Below are 23,433 nucleotides of genomic sequence, written 5' to 3' on the forward strand. Positions count from 1 at the left end.
GGTAATACAGACTATAAGTATTGATGAGAAAAGGTACATTTTGTTGAAGCTTTTCATCTTGCTGTCATCAGGACTTGGAGCACCAAAATAAAACCACATTCGTACCCTGAGAAGTGAGTGCTGATTGGTTGGAAGGTGGACTCAGACTGGTAGAGGCATTGCAAAAGAGAATACGCCAGATAATGAAGACTGACAGTTAACTGTCAAGATTTATTTAAATTTCAAAATGGGTAGATTGACTCTGGTCAGTGAATTATACAGAGAAATTAACCAGAAAATGGCTGTTGCCTGTTTTGTTGAGTTGAAAGAAGCACATAAGTTCTTTCTGTCTGCAAATAACAGGGCTCTTGTAATGAGTAACTACCTGGACAAACAAGTACCTGCACTGCCAGCCCAACTGACAATCCTGAGTTGGCTGAGAGCATGATTCTTCATGGACACATGATTGTTGAGAAGATGTTCAGTCACAGAATCACATCCGATGTTGGGCACTATTTTGTGTATTGGAAGCATACGATGGTTGAATATGGTTAGTACTTTGTTGCAAAGAGCCAATGGGGTTTGGTGTGACTTATTAGTTTTTTGAGTTTTGGGTGTGCATGCGCTCCTTTTGGCCATGGTTTGCAATCCCTGCAGCATTCTTTAATTGCGGGGGAAAAAATGTATGTTCTTATCCACTAGCTGCTTCAAAATAAATTATTCCGTGTGGAATGTGAATTAAGAAATTCACATTCATAAACATAGCCGTAACACCTGTTTCACAAAATGCCCCAGTATTTGGATGGTTAGAATAAGGCACTTTCTGCTTCAAATTCTTTCCAACTGGCCAAGAATGAAATGTCTCTTGAGTTTCCATTCCAGCCCCTGCTGTGCCTGACTAATTAATACTGAGAGCACAAGCTGCTAATATGCAGACCACAGCAATCACAAGCCTTCCAGACACTTCTCATCTGACGAGGCTCATTAGGATTGGCAGTTTCGAGCCTGGGGCTGGTCTCGGTCTGTACCTTGCCACTTGTGTTCTCTTCCAGTTGCTATTCGTGTTTCCTACTTGGCTCACTGTGTTGTGCCTGGCAACTTTCTATCTCCTGCTGTTGGTGCTGCCATTCCCTGGTGTGACCCTCCACAGGCACTGACTGCCTTTCTGCTGTGACGCCCAGGCTGTGAGGGGGGGGGCACTCCAGTTAAATCTTATCATGTCTGCTCCTGGTGGACAGTAACACACACCCTCACACACACACAGACACACACACGCGCGCGCACACAGTCTCACACTCATGTGCCATACACTCAGTCATGCGCACGTGTAAAGATAATAAAATATAAGAGGAGAAGTAGTCCATTCAGCCCATCGAGGTGGCTGCACCATTCACTGCTCTATTAATTCTTTACTCCACTTCCTTTCCTTTTCCACATATCCTCGATTCCCTTACTGATTTAATTATACTTGATGACCCAGCCTTAAAGGCCCTCTGTGGTAAATAATTCCATAGATTTACAGTCCTCTGAGAGAAAAAAGTCTTTTTTAATTTCTGATTTAAATATGCAGCCTCTTATTCTGAGATAATGGTCCTGGACTCTCCCACATGGGCAACAACCTTTCCAAATCTACCCTGTCAACTCCTCTAAGAATCTTATACATTTCAATAAGGTCACCTCTCGTTCTTCTAAAGTCCAATGAGTACAGGCCCTAGATACTCAACCTGTCCTGATGAGGCAGTCCCTCCATGCCTTATATCAGGCTATTGGAACTTCTGTGGACTGCCTCCTGTGTTAGTGTATCTTTCCTTAGGTAAGAGGAATGAAACTGTTCACAGTATTCCAGTGATGGTCTGACTAGTGCCTTGGACAAATTCAGGAAAACCTCCCTAGTTTTATATTCCATTTCCTGTGAAATAAAGGTCAATATTCCATTTCTTCATATAAACGCACAACATGGACACATTTTTAAAGGGTGAGAAACTGGAAAAAGTAGGTATTCGGTTACATCGGAGTGTTCTCAGGCACTTATCACTGCAAGTTAACATGCAGTTGCACCAACCAATTAGTAAAGTAAATAGTATTTTAACTCTTATTACAAAGGGTTTGAAATATAAGTAAGTCTGTGTAGTTTGTGTAGAGTCTTGGTGCGACCACAACTGGAGTATTGTGCACAGTTTTTGGTCTCCGTACTCAGGGAAGGGTTTATTTGTGAAACGAAGGTTCACTGGACTGATTCCTGGGATGATGGGGTCTGTCTCATGAGGAGATATTGAGAAGACCAATATTCCCTGGAGTTGAGATGAATGTGAAGTGATCTAACTGAAACACACATCAAATTCCTGGAGGGCTTGATGAGGTAGATGCTAACAGGTTGTTCCCCTCTATCTGCAAGCCAATAACTATGGAGTTGTGGTCTCTGAATAAGTGACTGTCCTTAGAACTACCTGTTAGAACATAGGATAGTGAAACAAGAAAGGAATAGAATAGAAATTTATTGTCACTTGTAATTTTACATGAAAAGTACAGTGAAGTCTTTTGTAAGCCACCCTACTGTGGCACCTGCATCAATGACAGAAGTCATACATAGTAATAAGACAGTAAAATTAAGGCAAAATTCATCACAGTTCCGGTAATGGCTCCTGGGCCTCGTGAAAGCCAGTTTAGGAATGATAGAATACCCTGAAGGTGCAGCCTAGACAAGACCGCCATTCCGGGAGGAGACCGTCTTGCTGGGCCACTAGACTGCGAGGGCAGAAAGCTCTGCTGAAGAACGCCACACTGAGCCAAGACAGCCTAGCAGGCTGCTGGAACACCTGGAAGCCAAAGATGAAGAAGACCTCCACGCTGGAAAGAGACCTCCATGCCAGAGCAAGAGACCGGCGTCCTGGAGAGAGTGTGAATTCCTGGGCCGAGCTATTATGCCACATGACAGCTGGAGAAGGAAAACTGGGCGCTTCACCCTAATCCCTTCTCCTCACATCTCACTAACTTTGGCACAGCCTGACCACTTCCCTCAGACCCTGGTGTGTGGTGATCTGTAAGGCAGGGAGATGCTTAAGCTCCAGTCACACAAGAGGAGGTAACCCTTGTGAAATAACTGATCCAGCCACAAGCTCTGAGCTCACCTGACCTCGAACTCTGCCGACGATCACCGACCATCTCAAACAAATAAATATTCCGTGGAGCTCTGTTCTGATAAACACATGCATTGGTTGCCAGTGAGATGGGTTCTAGGATCACCAGTATGTGGACGGGGTGGGGTGACTGTTGCAAGACTGTGGTTGGCGATTTGAGGCCTGGAACGATTGGAGCACTCCTTCCATCAGTGTGCCTCCTGGAATGAGCTGGCTGTGTGGTTAGGGCTTGAAGGAGCACATTACCCCAGGCACAGTTTGAATAGATTGGAAGGACCTTAGTTATCTTTACTAAGTATCTCAAGCTGACTTGCTGGAGAGGAGAGGTTAATACGTTGCCTGCAAAGCAACTCCTAATGCGGTATGCCAATGTCCATACCGACAGTGTTAGCATTCTGCCTGTTGCCTGTCATCTCCTCAACAGACTATTTTTGCTTACAGAGTCATAGAATCCCTATAGTGTGTAATCAGGCCATTCAGCCCGCTGAGTCCACACTGATTCTCTGAACAGCATCCCACACACACCCATCCCTCTAACCCTACATTTCCCATGGCTAACCCATCCAGCCTGCATATCCCTGGACACTGTGGGCAATTTAGCATGGCTAACCCACCTAGCCTTCACATCCTTTGGACTTCTTAGTGTATAAGTTGCCATCTTGTGAAAATGCTCACTCCTAACTATCAAAGGGAAGTAGAAACTTGGAGGGTGAAAAGAAAGGAATAGACTGAGCTGTGGTGAAAGACAAGCCATTGGAGGGAATGGGGAGCTTGATGTGAGTCTTATTTTTATGAAGAATCGTGGTCCCTGTGTTTTGGAATCATTCGATTTAAACGGGCAAATTAATTGTTATGTCACTTTCCTGCTTGAATCAGGTATGTGTTTCTTCTCCCCTGGCCAGACAGAGGGATATCTGTGTGCCAGGAAAGAGAGCTCTTGTCACCACTGAAGGCATTCAATGTGATCTCTGTTCAGCTGTTGGGCCCTGGCAGCCTCTGCTTTGGCTGGCCTTTTACTTGTGAGCACGAGAAGAAAGCACAGATGGATTTGCTCATCTGTCCCATTATGTCATGGGGTGTTCCTTTGGAAGAATGTTTGAGTGAGGCCCAGGTTTCAGAGGTCCCTGCCACACCGCTCTTCCTTCCAGTTCTGTCAGATTTAATTGGCCTCTTTGTTGAAAGGAAACCATTGCAATGTTGGAGCTGCAATGGAAAAGATCACTTGCTGCACTGTCGGATGAATACAGCTTTACATAAGGCATGGGAGCACGGGTAAGAACATTTTTAGGTTCCTCAAGCCAGCTCCGTCAGGGAATAAGACCATGGCTGTTGGCTAATGACCTTTTGAGAGGAATTTCTTCCTCATCTGTCTTCAGTCAGAGACTCCTCCTTATTTTGTAATTGTTCCACCAGTTTTAGATTCAACCAAGACAGTTCCCAGCCTGCCCAGCCCCACCCTGGACCTTGTGCCTTTTGAGAATGCCAACTCTCACTTTCCTAAACTTTGAGTGTGGCCCAAGCTAAAAGAATAGCCACTTGCTCCAGTGAGGCTTCTCTAAACTGCTCCCAATACCGGATTCTAAATCCATATTGACAGTGTAGGACTTCCTTCCCTACTCATTCACTGTCATCTCCACAATGTATTAGTTCCTGATGCATAAGTTGTTAGCATAGAATCATATTATAGAATGTCCACAGTATGGAAGCAGGCCATTTGGCCCATCAAGTCCACACTGACCCTCCAAAGAGCATCCCACCAAACCCATCCCCCTACCCTATCCCAGGAACTCTGTATTTCCCATGGCTAACCCACCTAACTTACACATCCCTGGGTGCTAGGGGTAATTTAGCACGGCCAATCCACCTAACCCCACCATATCTTTAGGCTGTAGGAGAAAGCCCACGCAGACGCTGGGAGAATGTGCAGACACCACACAGACAATTGGCTGAGGGTGGAGTTGAACCCAGGTTAGCAGTGCTAACCACTGAGCCACCGTGCCGCCCCTAATATTTTCTATTTTACGTGACTTGTTAAAAGCTCCTTGTTACATCTTGACATTTTGTAAAACTATTCACAGGCCCATTCTGTGGAGCACCTTCAAGTCTCAGTGAGGTGATGTAAGAGGCTCTTTAAGAATGGGGTCTAAGCTGACTGCTTTCTCATACCTTTCCAAACCAAGAATTTCACCAACTCTTTTAAGGAGCACAGTGATATAACCACTCCATCACTGGGTACCGTGGCATTCAAGTAACAGCAGGGGAAAGAAAACCTGAAAAAAATCTATTTGTAGATTCTGTCTTTCTGAGCTTGGTGTCTGTCAGACAGAAGCGAATTGTGAGGGTGAAGTGCCGTTGGGGACTGATCTGCTCCAGAGAGTGGGAATAACTTGAGGGGTGAACACAGGGGTGCATTGGCAAAATGTTGAAGTGTTTCAGTTGAAGTGAAAGTTCACACCACAGTAATACATGAGCTACTTATTGCATCACAAAGCAGGTTCACCGTACAGCCTATTCCTCATATTTTTATTTGATTCTGATAACAACAGTACCTTGTCCTGAAGGAATAAGGAGGATCTGTGCAGTTTGGTGCTCTTTTCAAAGTTGGGAGGCATTTCTTCAAGAAGAACATGATTCTCCAAACATGAGAGAGCAGAGTATATTTAACAAAAAAAGACGAAAATCTATATTTCCCTCAGTGCCTTCCCAATCTGGGCTGTGCCTAGGCTTCAGTTTTATAAGAAGTAATGGTCAGTGGGGATCTCTCTTGTCTAGTTGGCATTGACCATCTCAAAGGCATATGACAGCAGGATATTTGACCTTCAGGGCCATTGCAGTTGAGGCCAGCCCAGCCTCCAGTTCACAGAGATACCCTTTGTGGCTCGCGTTACTGAGGTCAGGGGTGATTCCTTCGTGAAATGATAGCCCAAATGTCACCTGACTGAGACCGGCTGAGTCAACCTGCATCAAGGGTTTGGACCGGAGTGTCTCCTGGTTAGTGTTACATTGTACATGGCTAGGCTGTGCCACAGACCGGGCTTCTCAGGTTGGCAGTTGGGAAGGAAAATGCCGAGTGAGAAGGTTATGGCTTCAAGCCCACGTGCAGAGAATCGAGCACTAGGTGTCGACTCACGCTTCAGTCCCGCCCCACCAGAGATGTTATGTCCTGATGTGACATTAAGTGGACATCACTTCCTGTATCTCAGGTGGATCTGAAAGATCCTATGGCCTCCTTTGATAAGCGTAGAACAGCCCATTCTGACACCTTAGCCACCACTCATCCCTAAACCTGCATGACTCTGTTTGGAAGGGAACAACATTTGATCTGGTCCTCCTCGCGAGGAGAGCTGGCTATGTCCAACTGGCTGCTAGGTTTCGTGTTGTCGTGGCTACGTTTCATTGTCTGTAAGGAGTTCTGAAATGTCTCAAGATTGTGAAAGATGCTGTGGAGCTTCGAGTCTTTCTTTCCTTTCTGCTGAAGTGAATGTCTGAGGATTATGTTCTGCTTTAGTTGCTCTGCAGGCGTCTAGGGGAGTAGGACGCAGTGCAGAGCTGTCTCCAGCTTATTTGATCATTCAGTTAGACCATGCTTGATCTGCACCTCAATTGCTAACCTGCATTTGATCTACTTCCCAAAGCTTTACTTTTCCCATGTTTGTGTTACCAGCTTTCTGAAGCCGACTGATGTTTCGGCAGGTGCTGCTGGAGCTGTTGAGTGTGATGTTTGCCGACAGAATCTCGAGTGTCAGTTCACTAAAGACAACTCGATGTAGTTTGAAGTTGATGAATGTTTCTCATGATTTATTAATGAGCAAATTGCCTTGTGGATGTTATCCTGCTAATGAGACAGAGTGGCATTGAGATGGCACGGGTTAAGGAATGTGACCTAAGCCACCCCTCTCACCACAATACCCCCCCCCCACCCTGTCCACCTTTGCTCCACCCATAACATTGGCCTTGGGCAGCAAGCTGTAGCCAGAAGGTTACTCCAACTCTGCCCTAAGTAGCAAGTAAGAGAAAGTGAGGACTGCAGATGCTGGAGATCAGAGTAGAGAGTGTGGTGCTGGAAAAGAACAGCAGGCCAGGCAGCATCTAAGGAGAGGAAGAATAGACATTTCACGCATAATTCCTGATAAAGGGATAATGCCCAAAACATCGATTGTACTACGCCTCGGATGCTGCCTGACCTGCTGTGCTTTTCCAGCACCACACTGTCCACCCTCAGTAGCAACTGCAGAGGGGCAATTCAGTGAAAATAAATGCTACTAACCTGATTAACCAAGTACTATGCGCAGTCGTGGTCACCCTGTTAGAGGAAGGATGTTATTAAACTGGAGAAGATTCAGATTAGATTTACCAGGATGTTGCCAGGAGTGGAGGGTTATGAGGAGAGACTGGATAGGCTGGGATTTTCTTTCACTGGATTGTAGGAGGTTGAGGGATGACCTTGTAAAATCATGAGGGACACAGATAAGATGAATAGCAAAGGTCTTTTCGGTTGTGAGAGTTCAAGACTAAGAGGTATTTTTTTTTAAGGTGAAAGGAGAAAATGACACCCTAATCACAATGTATTTTACACAGAGAGTGAAACTGTAAGTGGAATGAATATCCTGAGGAAATGGTGAATGCAGGTACAGTTACAATGTTTAAAAGACATTTGGATAAGTTCATGACTAGGGAAGGTTTACAGGGATATGGGCCAAGCACAGGCAGGTGGGACTAGTTTAGTTTGGGAATATGGTCGGCATAGACTGGTTGGGCCGAAGGGTCTGTTTCCATGTTGTTTGACTCTATGACACAAGGACAAAGTTCAGCTCCTGGCTTTTCTGTCAGACAGCCGACTCTCTCACCAAGGGGGCATGCTGTCATAAGGTATCTGAGGGCAATTAGAGAACCTTCGTAACAATGCCCATAAAAGAGAAGAGAATCGATTTGAAGAGATATGCAAACAATGTTTTTAAAACAAAACTTTTCAAACAGCGAGTGGTTAGGGTCTGGAACGCACTGTGGTGGAGGCAGGTTCAATTGAGGCATTCAATAGAATGTCGATAATGGTTTGGATGGAAAAGATGTGCGGTTATACTGTGGGGGGGGTGGGGGGGGGAGGCAGGACATTGGCACTAGGGAATAGAACTGATGCAGGCAAGATGGGCTAAATGGCCTTCTTCTGCCATGTAAATGTTCTGTGCATGCTTTCAGGATGGGGGAGAAACCTCCCTGGATCCGTACCCAATACTTGGCACATCAGTAACCAGAGGACACAGGTATAAGATAGCTGGTTACAGTGTGGAAGGTGGTAAATTGTTTTTAATACAGAGTGAGTTGTGACTAGCTGGGAGAGTGTAGTAGGAGCAAGTTCAATCGCTACTTTCCCAAAAGTAGTTAAATAAATGTTTGTCCAAAAGAAGGTATAAAAGATGAGTGCTCATAGCTGGGGTTATGAGGTGAATTGGAATTCTCTTTATAAGAGCTAGCAGTAATGTGATGGGCCAAATCGCCACCTTCCAAGCTGCAAAGTACTTTGATTCTGTGAGGTAATCGGAAATAAAACCTGATTGAAATGACCTTTTTTCTCAAGGCTAAATAAAGGCCAGTGCTGTAAACCATCAGATGGAGTGTGTGGCCAGAGATTCTGGACACAAGTTGATCTGAACTGTACGAGGTGGGAAGGAATGGCAGCTTGCCGAAGACCACATCCCTTGCTGTATGAACGCACACCTGCATTTCATTTTGGTTTGTGTCTCGTGAAGCATTAGCATAGCCCCAAATGACTGGCTCGAATATGCCGAGCCCATACCTACCCTTTCTCAGTCAGTACATTCTGTTGCAGGAGATAGCTGAGGTAGCTGAACACTTCAGTATCAGCATAGCAATACCAGCCTAGGTGAACGATCCAGGTTGGGGGTGACAGGGACACTTTGTGTTAGAGCGAAAGGCAAGGAGCGCACAGCAAGGTGTTGCTGATCCTATCCACCCAAGCTTTTTTTCAATAAAAGTCAGCACTCTAGCCAGTTTGGCCCTGAGAAAATTGGCCATTTCAATTGGGTTTTTATCTTCTTTTACCCACCAAAATCAAAGTACGTTACAGACTAGAAGGTGGTTATTTGGCCCATCATGCTGCTGTTTGAAAGAGAATTCCAATTCATCTCAGCCCCAGCTCTTAACCCTTCACAGAGTCATAGAGATGTACAGCACGGAAACAGACTCCTTGGTCCAACCCGTCCATGCCGACCAGATATCTCAACCCAATCTAGTCCCACCTGCCAGCACCTGGCCCATATCCCTCCAAACCCTTCCTATTCATATACCCATCCAAACGCCTTTTAAATGTTACAATTGTACCAGCCTCCACCGCTTCCTCTGGCAGCTCATTCCATACACGTACCACTCTCTGCCTGAAAAAAATTGTCCCTTAGATCTCTTTTATACTTTGCCTCTTTCGCCCTAAACCTATGTACTCTAGTTTTGGACTCCCCCATCCCAGGGAAAAGACTTTGTCTGTTCACCCTGTCCATGTCCCTTGTGATTTTATAAACTTCTATAAGGTCACCCCTCCACCTCTGACGCTCCAGGGAAAACAGCCCCAGCCTATTCAGCCTCTCCCTGTAACTTGAACCCTCCAAACCCAGCAACATCCCAAATTTTTGACTGATGTATTCGGTTCCCTTTGGGAAAGTTAATATTCTCTGACCACGCATTCTCAACTGTTTGCAACTCGTGCTGTTTTTAAAAACAAACTTCCCATCTTCCCCTCTTTAACCAATGATCTTGAACCTGCATCCTCTGGTTACTGACTTGCCAAATACTGGATACAGGTTCAGTCAGGTTTCTCTTCCTGAAGCACAGTGTTGTTAATAATTGCTGACCAGCAAAACAGGCTGAAGAATGGCTTCTCGATCTTGATGTTTACTTGCAGATCATTAAATGTAAGACACTTAGTCCAGAACTTGCATTAAGGTTATCAGCAACTTGTAACTGCTTGGTGAATTTTGACACAAAACTGGAAAGTTCTCTCCTATGAACTGAGTTAGTATTTATTCCTTAGCCAACATGCCTCATTGAGATTTATGGAATTATTCAGGGAGTTGGCAAGGTAGCTGTGGAGACATAGACTCTCCTACAAAAGGAGAAACAAGGACCAGAGAGGATCATCTCAGAGTAAGGGGTTGCCCATTTAAGACCAGAATGAGAAATTCCTTACCCTCCAAGGTTTGGGAATCAATGGAGTTCTCTGCCACAGAGGACTGAGGATGGTTCCTAAAGTATGTAAAATCATAGAATCCCTGCAGTATGGAAACAGACCATTTAGTCCATAAAGTCCATAGCAACCCTCCAAAGAGCATCCCACCCAGACCCACACCCCCACACCTTACCCTGTCCCTACATCCCTGCATTCCCACTGCTAATCCATAAGGACACAAGACATTGAAACAGAAATTAGGTCATTTGGCTCATTCAATTATAGCTGATAAGTTTCTCAACCCAATTCTCCGGCCTTCTCCCTGCAACCCTTAAACCCCTAACAATCCAAAGCATATCTATCTCTGTCCTAAATACAGTAATACCTCGATTATCCAACGAGATGGGTGGGGAGTATTTTGTTAGGCTAACCCATCTGATCGTAAACAAGCGGTAATTTGAGAGCCGGTTATGGAACATGACTCTGTTATCCTGCAATGCAGGCCATAATGCCGTGTAACTGACAACTGAATGCTGAGTTGCCTAATGCTGTTTTTACGGGACCTTGAGATCTTGGCTGGACATTCCAAAATTCGGATAATTGATGTTTGGATAATTGATGTTTGGGTAATCGAAACTGTACTGTACACTCAGTGACCAGGCCTCCCCACCTTTCTGTGGCAGTAAATTCCACAGATTCACTGGAAGAAGTTTCTCCTTACTTCCGTTCCGAAGGGTCTTCCCTTTACCCTAAGGCTGTGCCCTCTGGTCCTGGTCTCTCCTTCTATTGGAAACATCTTCCCAACGTTCGCTCTGTCCAGGCCTTTCAGTATTCTGTGACCCATCTAGCCTGCACGTCTTTGCACACTGTGAACAGTTTAGCATGGCCAGTCCACCTCACCTGCACGCCTTTGGATTGTGGGAGGAAACCGGAGCACCCAGAGAAAATCTCCCAGATACGGGGAGACTGTGCAAACTCCACACAGACAGTCGCAAGAAGATGGTTTGAACCCAGGTCTCTAGCTGTGAAGCAGCAATGCTAACCACTGAGCCACCATGCTGCACTGAGGCTGAGGCAAATAGATTTTCAATCAGTAAGGAAATCAAAGGTACTGGGGGGAAAACAGGAAAGTGGAGCTAAGGATTACTAGATCGGCTATGGTCTTATCAATGATTGAGCAGGCTCAGTGGGCTACCTAGCTATCTCCTGCTTCTGTATCTTATTGTCTTATTAAGAAATGTGATGTCTGGTTATTTATCTCATTGCCACTTGTGGGATCTTACTCTGCACAATTTTGGTCTCTAAGTTTCATGCATGACAAGAGTGTCAAAGTTACCTCATTAGCTAGAAGGATAAAATGCAGCAGATACATAGAAACCATACTCTGCAAGTTCCCCTCCAAGTCATTCACCAGCTCAACTTGGAAACATATCGCCGTTCCTTCACTGTCACTGGATCAAAATCCTGGAATCACTCTCTAAGAGCATTGTGGATCTACCTACAGCATGTGGATCTACCTACAGCATGTGGACTGCAGCAGTTCAAGAAAACAGCTCACCCCACCATCTCAGAGGGCAATTAGGGATGGTCAATGAAGGCTGGCCCAGCCAGGATTACCTGCATCCCACCAGTGAATTAAAAATAAAACACTTTTTAATGCCCTGCAATCATGAAAAGTACTATTTAAATGCAAATCTTTCTTCATTTAGATGGTTGTTAGGAGAGGAACCTCAAAGCAGAAACCACGAAGGGTGCAGAATTCACAATCCCTTTTGATGTAAAAATGGATTAATATTGGAAAAAAACGTTCAAAAAGTGATAGGTGAGTGAGACCAGTACAGACACAGACTGAATATTAAATCCCATATTCTCTGGAATTGCTACATTTCAGGGGCAATTTTATTCAAGGCTTTCCACAAGTTAGGGTGAAATTGTGGTCAATCGAAGGAACTGAATGTTGGACAGTGTAAGAGTAAAGACAGAATTGTAATAATTATAACCGCATCCTTCTGGAGTGACTCTAAGGAAAAACTTACACATACTCTCTCTCTCACACACACACACACACACACACACACACACACACACACACACACACACACACACAATTGTTAATTTTAAAACTATTGATTATTTTGTTTTCCTCGTGGTATTGAGGGACATTGGTCAAAGGCAAGTAAACAAAGTTTGGCCACAGATCATCCGTAATCTCATTGCTTGCCAAACAATGTAGAGTCTAAATTCCCCCTTGTAGCAGTTGGAACCAGGTAGGCCTTATTGACTGTGAGATCCTTGATTTGGGTTGTTAACCTGAGTCAGCCAGGGAACCCTGGCTGACATATACACACAGGGGATTTAGAATGTCCTCTGTTCAGGGACTGACTCTGAGCTGGCTGGCCACAGCCAGTGTGCTGAGCACAAGTAAATAAAGCTGCAAATGTGTTGCTGGTCAAACCACAGCAGGCCAGGCAGCATCTCAGGAATAGAGAATTCGACGTTTCGAGCATAAGCCCTTCATCAGGAATAAGAGAGAGTAGCCAAGCAGGCTAAGATAAAAGGTAGGGAGGAGGGACTAGGGGGAGGGGCGATGGAGGTGGGATAGGTGGAAGGAGGTCAAGGTGAGGGTGATAGGCCGGATTGGGGTGGGGGCGGAGAGGTCAGGAAGAGGATTGCAGGTTAGGAAGGCGGTGCTGAGTTGAGGGAACCGACTGAGACAAGGTGGGGGGAGGGGAAATGAGGAAACTGGAGAAATCTGAATTCATACCCTGTGGTTGGAGGGTTCCCAGGCAGAAGATGAGGCGCTCCTCCTCCAGCCGTCGTGTTGTTATGTTCTGCCGGTGGAGGAGTCCAAGGACCTGCATGTCCTCGGTGGAGTGTGAGGGAGAGTTAAAGTGTTGAGCCACGGGGTGGTTGGGTTGGTTGGTTCGGGCGGCCCGGAGGTGTTCTCTGAAGCGTTCCGCAAGTAAGCGGCCTGCCTCACCAATATAGAGGAGGCCGCTTACTTGCGGAACGCTTCAGAGAACACCTCCGGGCCGCCCGAACCAACCAACCCAACCACCCCGTGGCTCAACACTTTAACTCTCCCTCACACTCCACCAAGGACATGCAGGTCCTTGGACTCCTCCACCGGCAGAACATAACAACACGACGGCTGGAGGAGGAGCGCCTCATCTTCCGCCTGGGAACCCTCCAACCACAAGGTATGAATTCCGATTTCTCCAGTTTCCTCATTTCCCCTCCCTCCACCTTGTCTCAGTCGGTTCCCTCAACTCAGCACCGCCCTCCTAACCTGCAATCCTCTTCCTGACCTCTCCGCCCCCACCCCACTCCGGCCTATCACCCTCACCTTGACCTCCTTCCACCTATCCCACCTCCATCGCCCCTCCCCCTAGTCCCTCCTCCCTACCTTTTATCTTAGCCTGCTTGGCTCTCTCTCTCTTATTCCTGATGAAGGGCTTATGCTCAAAACGTCGAATTCTCTATTCCTGAGATGCTGCCTGGCCTGCTGTGCTTTGACCAGCAACACATTTGCAGCTGTGATCTCCAGCATCTGCAGACCTCATTTTTTACACAAGTAAATAAAGAGTGACTTAGTGAAGGGATAGAACATAGAACATAGAAGGATACAGCGCAGTACAGGCCCTTCGGCCCTCGATGTTGCGCCGACCGAATCCTACCTAACCTATACTAGCCCAATAACTTCCAAATGCCTATCCAATGCCCGCTTAAATGACCATAAAGAAGGAGAGTTCACCACTGATACGGGCAGGGCATTCCATGAACTCACAACCCGCTGTGTGAAGAATCTACCCCTAACATCTGTCCTATACCTACCACCCCTTAATTTAAAGCTATGTCCCCTAGTAACCCCTGACTCCATTAGCGGTAAAAGGTTCTTAGTATCTACCCTATCTAAACCCCTAATCATCTTATACACTTCTATCAGATCTCCCCTAAACCTTCTCTTCTCCAATGAGAACAGCCCCAAGTGCCTCAGCCTTTCCTCATAAGATTTTCCTACCATTCCAGGCAACATCCTGGTAAACCTCCTCTGCACTCGTTCTAAAGCTTCCACATCCTTCCTATAGTATGGCGACCAAAACTGCACACAATACTCCAGATGAGGCCGCACCAGAGTCTTATACAACTGCAACATGACCTCAGGACTCCGGAACTCAATTCCTCTGCCAATAAAGCCCAGTACACCATATGCCTTCCTCACAGCACTATTTACCTGGGTGGCAACTTTCAGAGATCTGTGTACATGGACACCAAGATCCCTCTGCTCATCCACACTACCAAGTAGCCTACCATTAGCCCAGTAATCCATCATCTTGTTATTCCTACCAAAGTGAACGACTTCGCACTTAGCTACATTGAATTCCATTTGCCACATTTCCGCCCAGCTCTGCAACTTATCTATATCCCGCTGTAACCTACCACTTCCTTCCTCACTATCCACAACTCCACCGACTTTTGTGTCATCCGCAAACTTGCTTACCCAGCTTTCAAGTCCTTCCTCTAGATCATTTATAAAGATAACAAAAAGCAATGGTCCCAAAACAGATCCTTGTGGTACACCGCTAGTAACTGCGCTCCAAGATGAACATAATCCATCAACTACTACCCTCTGTCTCCTTCCAGCCAGCCAATTCCTAATCCAAACCTCTAATGTATCCTCAATGCCATACCTCCGAAGTTTTAGCATTAGCCTACCATGGGGAACCTTATCGAACGCCTTACTAAAATCCATATACACAACATCTACTGCTTTACCCTCATCCACTTCCTTGGTCACCTTCTCAAAGAACTCAATAAGGTTTGTGAGGCACGACCTGCCCTTCACAAAACCATGCTGGCTATCCCTGATCACGTTATTCCTACCCAGATGTTCATAAATCTTATGATACCAACCTCTGTGCAATTATTTCACCTCTGTATTGTGAGACTATCTGTGCATGCTACTTGTTGGTTAAGGCTACATTTGGGGTACTTCATACAGTTTTGGACACTCCATTATCAAAAGATTATTGCCGGCCCTGAGAGGATTAGAAAGGATTCACTGGAACGATACCAGGATGGGAGCCTGTCGTTTGGAGAAGCTTGACAAACTGAAGCTTCCATTTGCTGCAGGAGGAAGATTAAGAGGGAGTGTTTTAAAAAAAAAGCCAGGATGTGACGGATAAGCAGCAGAAAAATTATTTATGTCAACTGATGACTGACAAGAGGATATACGTTTGTGATTAGTACTTGTAACACAAAGGGAGAGGTTAGAAATAATATTTATTGCTGAAAGACCATGCATTTTGTTGAAGTTTGCACCTTGTATTTATCAATTTAATTTGCAAGAATATCAACTTAAAAGAGAAATTTTTTTTATTATATGCATACAGTATAAACACCTTGTTCTCCGTAAATGCAAGATGCAAAGCTTTGATCTCTATTTTTCAGCAATGCTTTTCTGTACCACTAAACAACTATAAATAATATTGACATGGTTATTGGAACAAGGAGTATTGTACAAGTTGCTCTCAAAGGTTAACCGGCTCAAGCGTTAATGAGATAAATGGGTACAAACAAAAATGATTGAAAGATGCACGGAAGAGAGCAGGGGAATATGTTGACAGCAGAGAGCTCCAGTGGGGGAGTCAGCACTGGGGTGGATTCAATGGGCTAAACAGCTGTCTGTAACACAGGTACTCTTGAAGAATCATTGGAATGTTGTGGTTCTGTTCGCCGAGCTGGGAATTGGTGTTGCAGACGTTTCGTCCCCTGTCTAGGTGACATCCTCAGTGCTTGGGAGCCTCCTGTGAAGCGCTTCTGTGATCTTTCCTCCGGCTTCACAGGAGGCTCCCAAGCACTGAGGATGTCACCTAGACAGGGGACGAAACGTCTGCAACACCAATTCCCAGCTCGGCGAACAGAACCACAATAACGAGCACCCGAGCTACAAATCTTCTCACAAACTTTGAATCATTGGAATTCTAACAGGAATGTTCTTTTGTTTTGAGCACTTGGACATATTAAGCAGTTAATACTGTTGGCATCAAGGGATACAATTTGCTCCTTGGGGAAGGTTCAAGAAAAATTCTTCATGTAAGACTGCCATCCTAAAAGGAATTTTTCTCAACTGTGAGTGGAGGAAAGCAGCCATGTTCCTCTAGAATGTGATGAAAAGGAAAGGTACTTACAGAATGACTGGGAGCGTAAATACTTCCAAATCACCAAGTGGATATGGACATGGTAAGTCCAGATCCAAATGTGCAAAGCTGCTTGGCAGAACAGGTCATGACTGGTCAGTGTGAGGGGGAAGGGGCGGTTTCGAGCAGATAACAGGTCCCTGTGTGCTTCCACAGGGAGCAACAACACGACAGTGAGTCGGGTTGGTTATAACTCTTTCGTGGTCGTATGTTAGGGTGACTCAGTTGGTAAGCTCACCATTATCTCCATAGGGTTGATGGTCTGCTATTGATGTCCTTTTGCTTAGGAAGTAAGGGAGTAAATAAATACCTCAAAGGGTCGAGGCAGGAAAGTAAAGGAATTTCATTTGTTTAAAAAAAAACAAGCAACTGTAGATTCTAGAAATCAGAAACAAAAAACAGAAATTCAAACTGCACAGAAGTTCAGAAACCATTCTGAGAAAGGATAATTGGACCTGAAACATTAAATCTGCTCTCTGTCCACATATGCTGCTAGACCTTCTGAGTTAACCCAGCAATTTCTGTTTGAACTTTTATTTGGAGTTGAGCTGTCAGCTTCCCATTTAAAACGAGACCTGCTTAGTGAACTGCTCCCATTCAGTGTGTTGGGTGTGAGTAGGTTGATGTGATCATATGGTGGTTTTGGACGCAGTTATCAGATTTGCTGATCTGAGTGAATTGAGCATTTTGGTCTGCTGGCTGCAAAAGTAGCCCAACTAAGTAACTAAATATGTGGTGTGACTTCACTGTCCCCAGTTGTGGAGCCCCCCTGAGATCAGAGTTTAGACCAGCAAGGAGAGATGACCCTGAACTCTCAACCGCACTACTACTGCCTCCAAGCGAGGTGAACAGAACCTGGAGGTGGACAGGGTGTGTGTGTGTGAGAGTGTACGTGTCTGTGTGTATGTGCGCACAAATGTACATTTCTGATTGTGTGTGTGTGTGTGTGTGTGTGGTCACTGTAATTGTGCGGCACGGTGGCTCTGTGGTTAGCACTGCTACTTCACAGCGCCAGGGGCCTGGGTTCGATTCCAGCCTCCGGCAACTGTCTGTGTGGAGTTTGCACATTCTCCCCGTGTCTGCGTGGGTTTCCTCCGCGTGCCCCGGTTTCCTCCCACAATTCAAAGGTGTGCAGGTTAGGTGAATTGGCCATGCTAAATTGCCCGTAGTGTTCAGGGATGTGTAGGTTAGGTGCATTAGTCAGGGGTAAATATAGGGTAGGGCGAATGGGTCTGGGTTGGTTGCTCTTTGGAGGATTGGTGTGGACCTGTTGGGCAGAATGGCTTTTCACACTGAAGGGTGTGTGTGTGTGTGTCCTCATTCAGTAAGGGAAGAGAAGAGGGCATCTCCTTCCAAGATTGTGCAGTCTTTTTCTGGGATAGATGCCTGTCGCACTGACTTACTGACTGACGGTCAGAGAAGAAACAGCCTGAAACCATTTTGTCTGATCACATCTTCCAGCAAGGGGGACGAGACATTGCCGTCTGCCCTTCCCCAACCTCCCACGTGACCAAGTGGATTTTCAGTTCACTATGGGCTTGCAGCTCCAATGTCACATGGAACATTTCCATCAGAATCAGGCACTTTGCTCTCTTCAGAGAATCGAACTTTAAGTGTTGCAAGTTGAAATTACATGTCAGCAGCAATAAAGCAGAAACTGACAGTTGACAAAGGGATTTTGGATCCCTCTCCATCAGAGTAGATGAGACTTTTCTGAGGGGAACAGCCAGTTAATAATGGCTGGTACTGAATCCTCAGCGTATACTTTACGTGGAGGGGGCAATGAGGCAGGTGGTCAATTCTTGCCGAGTGCAAACACTGAGAAAGGTAGGATAGTATCTCTGACAGCTCCTCAATGGACTATAACCATTGCTTGGCCTCCAAAATTAGAGACTTTAACACCTGTCTGACCCTCTTTGTGGGGCTAAAAGGCCTCTTTCTGGGGATTCTATGTTTTGACACGTCTTGAGCAAGTGGGACTTGAACTCAGACCTTCTGGCCCAGAGGTCGGGACAACAATGCTAATTGGTTAGCACTTCAAAAACCCAGCATCGGCCCCGTGGGTTGAATGGCCTCCTGAGTCTGTAATGGTACAAAGCTGGGTGGGAAGGTGGGCTGTGAAGGGAGCATAAAGAAGCTGCAGATTTCATATGGAATGATTGTTAAATGATTGGGCAAGATGAAAGCCGATGAAATAAAATATCATTTCATGTGTCTTTCTTTGGTAGGAAGGATGTAAAAGTGGCAACTTTATTTTAAGTGATGAGAGATTAGTAAGTGTTAATGGGATTTGAGTAATTAAGTCGCAAAGTCAACATGCAGATATAGCAAGCAAACAGGGAAGTAAATATCATATTGGACAATAAAAGTAAGGAAACCTTTTGCAAATATTCAGTAAAAGTTATAAATACAGTACTGTGTACAGTTTTGGTGTCTTCCTATTCAGATGCTGTTTTCTCTGGCTGAAGTCTCTAGCCTGGGGATATGGGGGCCAATTATTTTGAACTCATTTAAAAAAAACGATTCACTGAAAAGATTACAAGTCCTTGGAATTCCCAACCCTTGAGACTATGGATGCTTAGTTGACAATTAAATTCAAAACTGAAGTTTATAGAATCCTTATAGTGTGGAAGCAGGTCATTCGGCCCATTTGAGTCCACACCGACCCTCTGAAGAACAAGCCACCCAGGCACACATCCATGCCCTACTTCCCATGGCTAACCCACCTAGCCTATATGTCCCTGGACATAGTTGGCAATTTAGCATGGCCAATCTGTCTAACTTGCATATCTTTGGACTTGGGAGGAAACCCACGCAGACACTGAGAGAATGTACAAACTCCACACAGACAGTCGTCTGAGGCTGGAATCAAACCTGGGTCCCTGGTGCTGTGGGGCAGCAGTGCTAACCACTGAGCCACGGATTTGTAGATATTTGGAAATTGGGGAAAGTGGAGTCGATGTCCATTTTCAGTAAAAGGTGCAGGAGGCTTTTGGGCCCTGTGGACTGCACTTGTTCCTATAAGATTATGCTGAATTTGTACAGGAGGTGTATATTAAAAAGCACCTTCACGAGTTTGTCAACATGAAGACACGGGGGAAAGGGTTTGGAGAATAGCATCTGTATACTGCTCTGCCTGATCTTGCACAACCTATTCCCTTCCGGATCTGTTGGTTTGAGGGCAATCGGCCAGTCCTGATTTGATTGTATGTTAGATGTGACGCCATATGGCAAAGCCTTTTTCTGGGCCTATCTCATTTAAATTGCAGATTATGTCAAGGATTAAACCCAGGGATCATCAGCTAGGTCTGTTGTGGGGAAGATGCTGGCTCAGGGGGTTTAAGCATTTTAATTTTTCTTTTGGTTTCTGTGTTGGATTAGTTCTGCGAGAAAGAAAGTTGTCCTTTTGAGCTGGTCGTCATTCTGTTGCAATTTTAAATCTTTTGACACCGGGTTGCTCATCTGCATTGATCCTGGACAGAAGGTCAGATTCAATTAATTTTTTGCTTTTCGAAGCTGAAGATGCATCAGCCAAAAGCCAAGCTGGACCTTGGGGGTCAATTGGATGTTGCAAAGCTGATGTTGATAACTTTTTGTTTGGGAAGATATTTATGATTCTGGAACCATCTGTTTCACTAATGTACTTTTGGGAAGGAGAATTTGCCGTCCTTACCTGGTGTGGGTCTACATGTGACTCCAGAATCACAGCGATGTGGTTGACATTTAACTGCCTCTTGGGAATTAGGAATGGTTAGTAGATAGTAGCGTAGCCAGCAATGCTGACATCCCATGAATGGATTCAGATAAAGACTGTTAGATAGCTCATTTAAGAAAATGATAGCAGTGAATCTGTGGGTGTCTTTACTGCTGTGCAGCTGTGTTGTCAAGTATATTCAAGGCTGAGATGGACAGAGTTTTTAGACAGTAAGAGAATATCGGGGAATGTCAAGAAAGTGATCATGAGGATTGGCCGCCATTTCTGTTCGGCACGCTACCAGAAGGACATGAATGCTTTGGAGAGGGTACAAAGAATATTTACCAGGCCTGGAGGCTTTTAGTTGTGAGGAGAGGCTGGGTAAACTCAAATTGTTTTCATTGGAAAAATGGATCTTGATGGAGGTCTGCAAAGTTAGGAGAGGCATAGATAAAGGCATTTTCCCAGGGTGGAGAGGTCACCTCCAAGAGGGCACAGGTTCAGGGTGAGAAGGGGAAAGTTGAGTGGAGAAGTGTGGGGAAAGTCTGTCACTGAGAGAGGATGGTGTGTGCCTGGAACACACTGCCAGTGGAGATGGTAAAAGCAACCATGTTAACAACATTTAAGGCATACCTTGATAAACACATGAATGGGAGGCAAACAGAAACCGTACACGCGCAAATAGTAACGGGTCTAAATAAAGATTAGGAATTGGCACAGGCTTAGTGGGCCGAAGGGCTTGTTCTTGTGCTGTATTGAGTTGTACTGATGATCAGATCATCATTGAATAGCAGGTTTGATGGGCTGAATGGTCTACTCCTGTTACTTTGTCTTATTATGGCCTGATGAAGTTAACACAGAGATCAGTCATGATTTAACTGAATGACAGAATGGATTGAGTGGCCTTGGTCTGTTCCCATCTTTGCATGCGTTCTATTAACAGGCTGAAGAAAGGTATTTTGGGATGTCACATCATAAAGCAGCAAGTTGTAGAAGGGTCAGAAGACTCAACAGACATTCCCTTTCCCTAAAAAAGATCAAGAGGCAACTCACAAAGGTCTTTAAAGTGAAGTAGGGTTTTAATGGGGTTGGGATGGGGAAGATGTTTCCAAGCGTGTGACAAATTGAAACTAAGGCCCATAACTGTAAAAGTGGAATGTTGCAGACACTGGAGATCTGAAATAAAAGCAAAAAAATGCTGAAAATCTCAGCAGGTCTGGTGGCATTGATGGAGAGAGAGAAAAGGGAGGTAATGTTTTGGTATGACTTTTCTTCTGAACTAAAGCCAGCTTTTTAAAATCCAGCTTGATGTCTGCTTTGCCTCATGGTGGGGAGGCTGGGATGGTCTCATCCTGGGAAGGAAGTTGTGGGTTTAACCACGGCTCCACTATCCTTAAGTGATGCATGTGTTGAAAGAGTAACTGAGTGCAGTCACTGGCAATGACTGAGGTGAGATGAGGGTGCTTTGAAATTTCCTAACTGTTTGCAAGGCTCTGAGCCATGATGATCAACCATCAGTGCTGCTCTTCAATGGAGAGGGATGAGGGGTAAAGGAGGGGAGCATCAATTTCCCCTCCATCCCTGGGCTGAACAGAGATGAAAGAATTGGTCAAGGATAGTGCTCCTGATCTCTGGAATGTACAGGCAGTGGGTGAGGACAAGACATTGTGATGCTCCCCAATCTTCATCAGAATCCCTCCAGTGTGGAAGCAGGCCATTTAGCCCTTCGAATCCACACTAACCTTCCGAAGAACATCCCACCCAGACTCATTCCCCTACTCTATTCCTGCAACCCTGCAATTCCCATAGCTAACCCACCTAACCTACACATCATGAACACTTTCCCATTGCCAGTCCATCTAACCTGCACATCTTTGGAGTGTAAGATGAAACCCAGAGGAAATCCATGCAGACACTGGGAGAAACTCCACCCAGACTGTTGCTGGAGGCTGGAATCGAACCCAGGCCCCTGAAATTGTGAGACAGTAGTGCTAACCATTGAGCTACCGTGCTGCTGCCCCAATTGATCTCTTGTTGTTTATATTAAAATGAGCATTGGATGAATCAGATCCTGATGCAGAGGGTCCAAGTCAATAATAATAATGAACAAAGAGCTTAATCTGACTTGGTTTAAGACCGATCCATTTCTTGAAGGGTAATGAGGACTTTTCCAGGGTGGGGAAGAGTTTCGCACTGACCCAACCTTCTCTTGTTTGTGCTGAATTAGAACGGAGGGAGGACAGCTCATTTCTGTCAGGGACTTCCCAGAATGCCACTTCAGAGCAACATTGATTAAATCCACGAGCAAATGTGTAAGGCCAGAACCTTTCGGTCTCCATGCGTCATTGCGTGACCTGCTGATCCCTCAAGTATCTTTGTTTTTAATCAATGTTGCTCTAAAGTGGCATTCTGGGAAGTCCCTGACAGAAATGAGCTGTCCTCCCTCTGTTCTAATTCAGCACAAACAAGAAGAGGTTGGGTCAATGCGAAAGGTCCTCACTACCCTTCAAGAAATGGATCTGTCTTAAACCAAGATCTGTTAAGAATTTTGATTAACGATCTCACCAGCCAAGAACTAAAGGGCTCATGGGTGAAATTGTTTTTGGCAAAAGCTCAAATGTTTATATGGAGCTTTTCACCAACTTGAGATGTTCCAAATGCTTTCCAGCCTCCTGGGTAGTTCAAAATCTAGAGCCTGCTGCAGCATAGAAAATGCAACAACTCACTTTTACACAAACTCCCACAAACAGCAATATGAAAATGTGTAGAAGACAGGGGCTGTTGACATTGACTGAGATAAGAATGTTGCAGAGGACACTGTTCTTCTTTGTATTTATTGTTTGTTTCCACCTGAGAGACCAGACAAGGCCGCTGCCTTAAAAACCCATCCCCAAAGGATAGCTCTTCAACAGTGCATATTCTCTCAGTCCCACACAGGTCAGTCTGTCTGGATTCACTGCTCGCATCTCGGGGGGCGAGATTCACAATCCGAATACAAAAGAAAATTGTATTGGTTGTCACAGCAATAATGAGCAACAGCATGAGAGATTCAGTAACATTTTTAAACATTTGAAATGCCCTGATAAATGCTGGCTTTGCTGAGCGTAGACCCAGAGATGAACTTTAACTGAGATCTATCTTATTACTCCTCTTTGTAGCCTCTCTTGTGCAGTAACCTGTCGCTCAGACCAGAGCACAATGCTCCCAATGTATTCTAACCGTGGCATTGTGTTCCAAAAAAAAATC

The 23,433-nt window shown here is 45.2% G+C and overlaps 1 protein-coding gene across 3 annotated transcripts in view; it reads left to right on the top strand.

The window, feature by feature from the left end:
• The window catches only part of LOC132827680 (caskin-2-like), a 277,191-nt gene that overhangs the window by 7,348 nt on the left and 246,410 nt on the right, over window positions 1-23,433 (top strand). The window lies entirely within an intron of this gene.

The sequence above is a fragment of the Hemiscyllium ocellatum genome, chromosome 25, assembly GCF_020745735.1.
Source record: "Hemiscyllium ocellatum isolate sHemOce1 chromosome 25, sHemOce1.pat.X.cur, whole genome shotgun sequence".
Lineage (NCBI taxonomy): Eukaryota > Metazoa > Chordata > Chondrichthyes > Orectolobiformes > Hemiscylliidae > Hemiscyllium > Hemiscyllium ocellatum.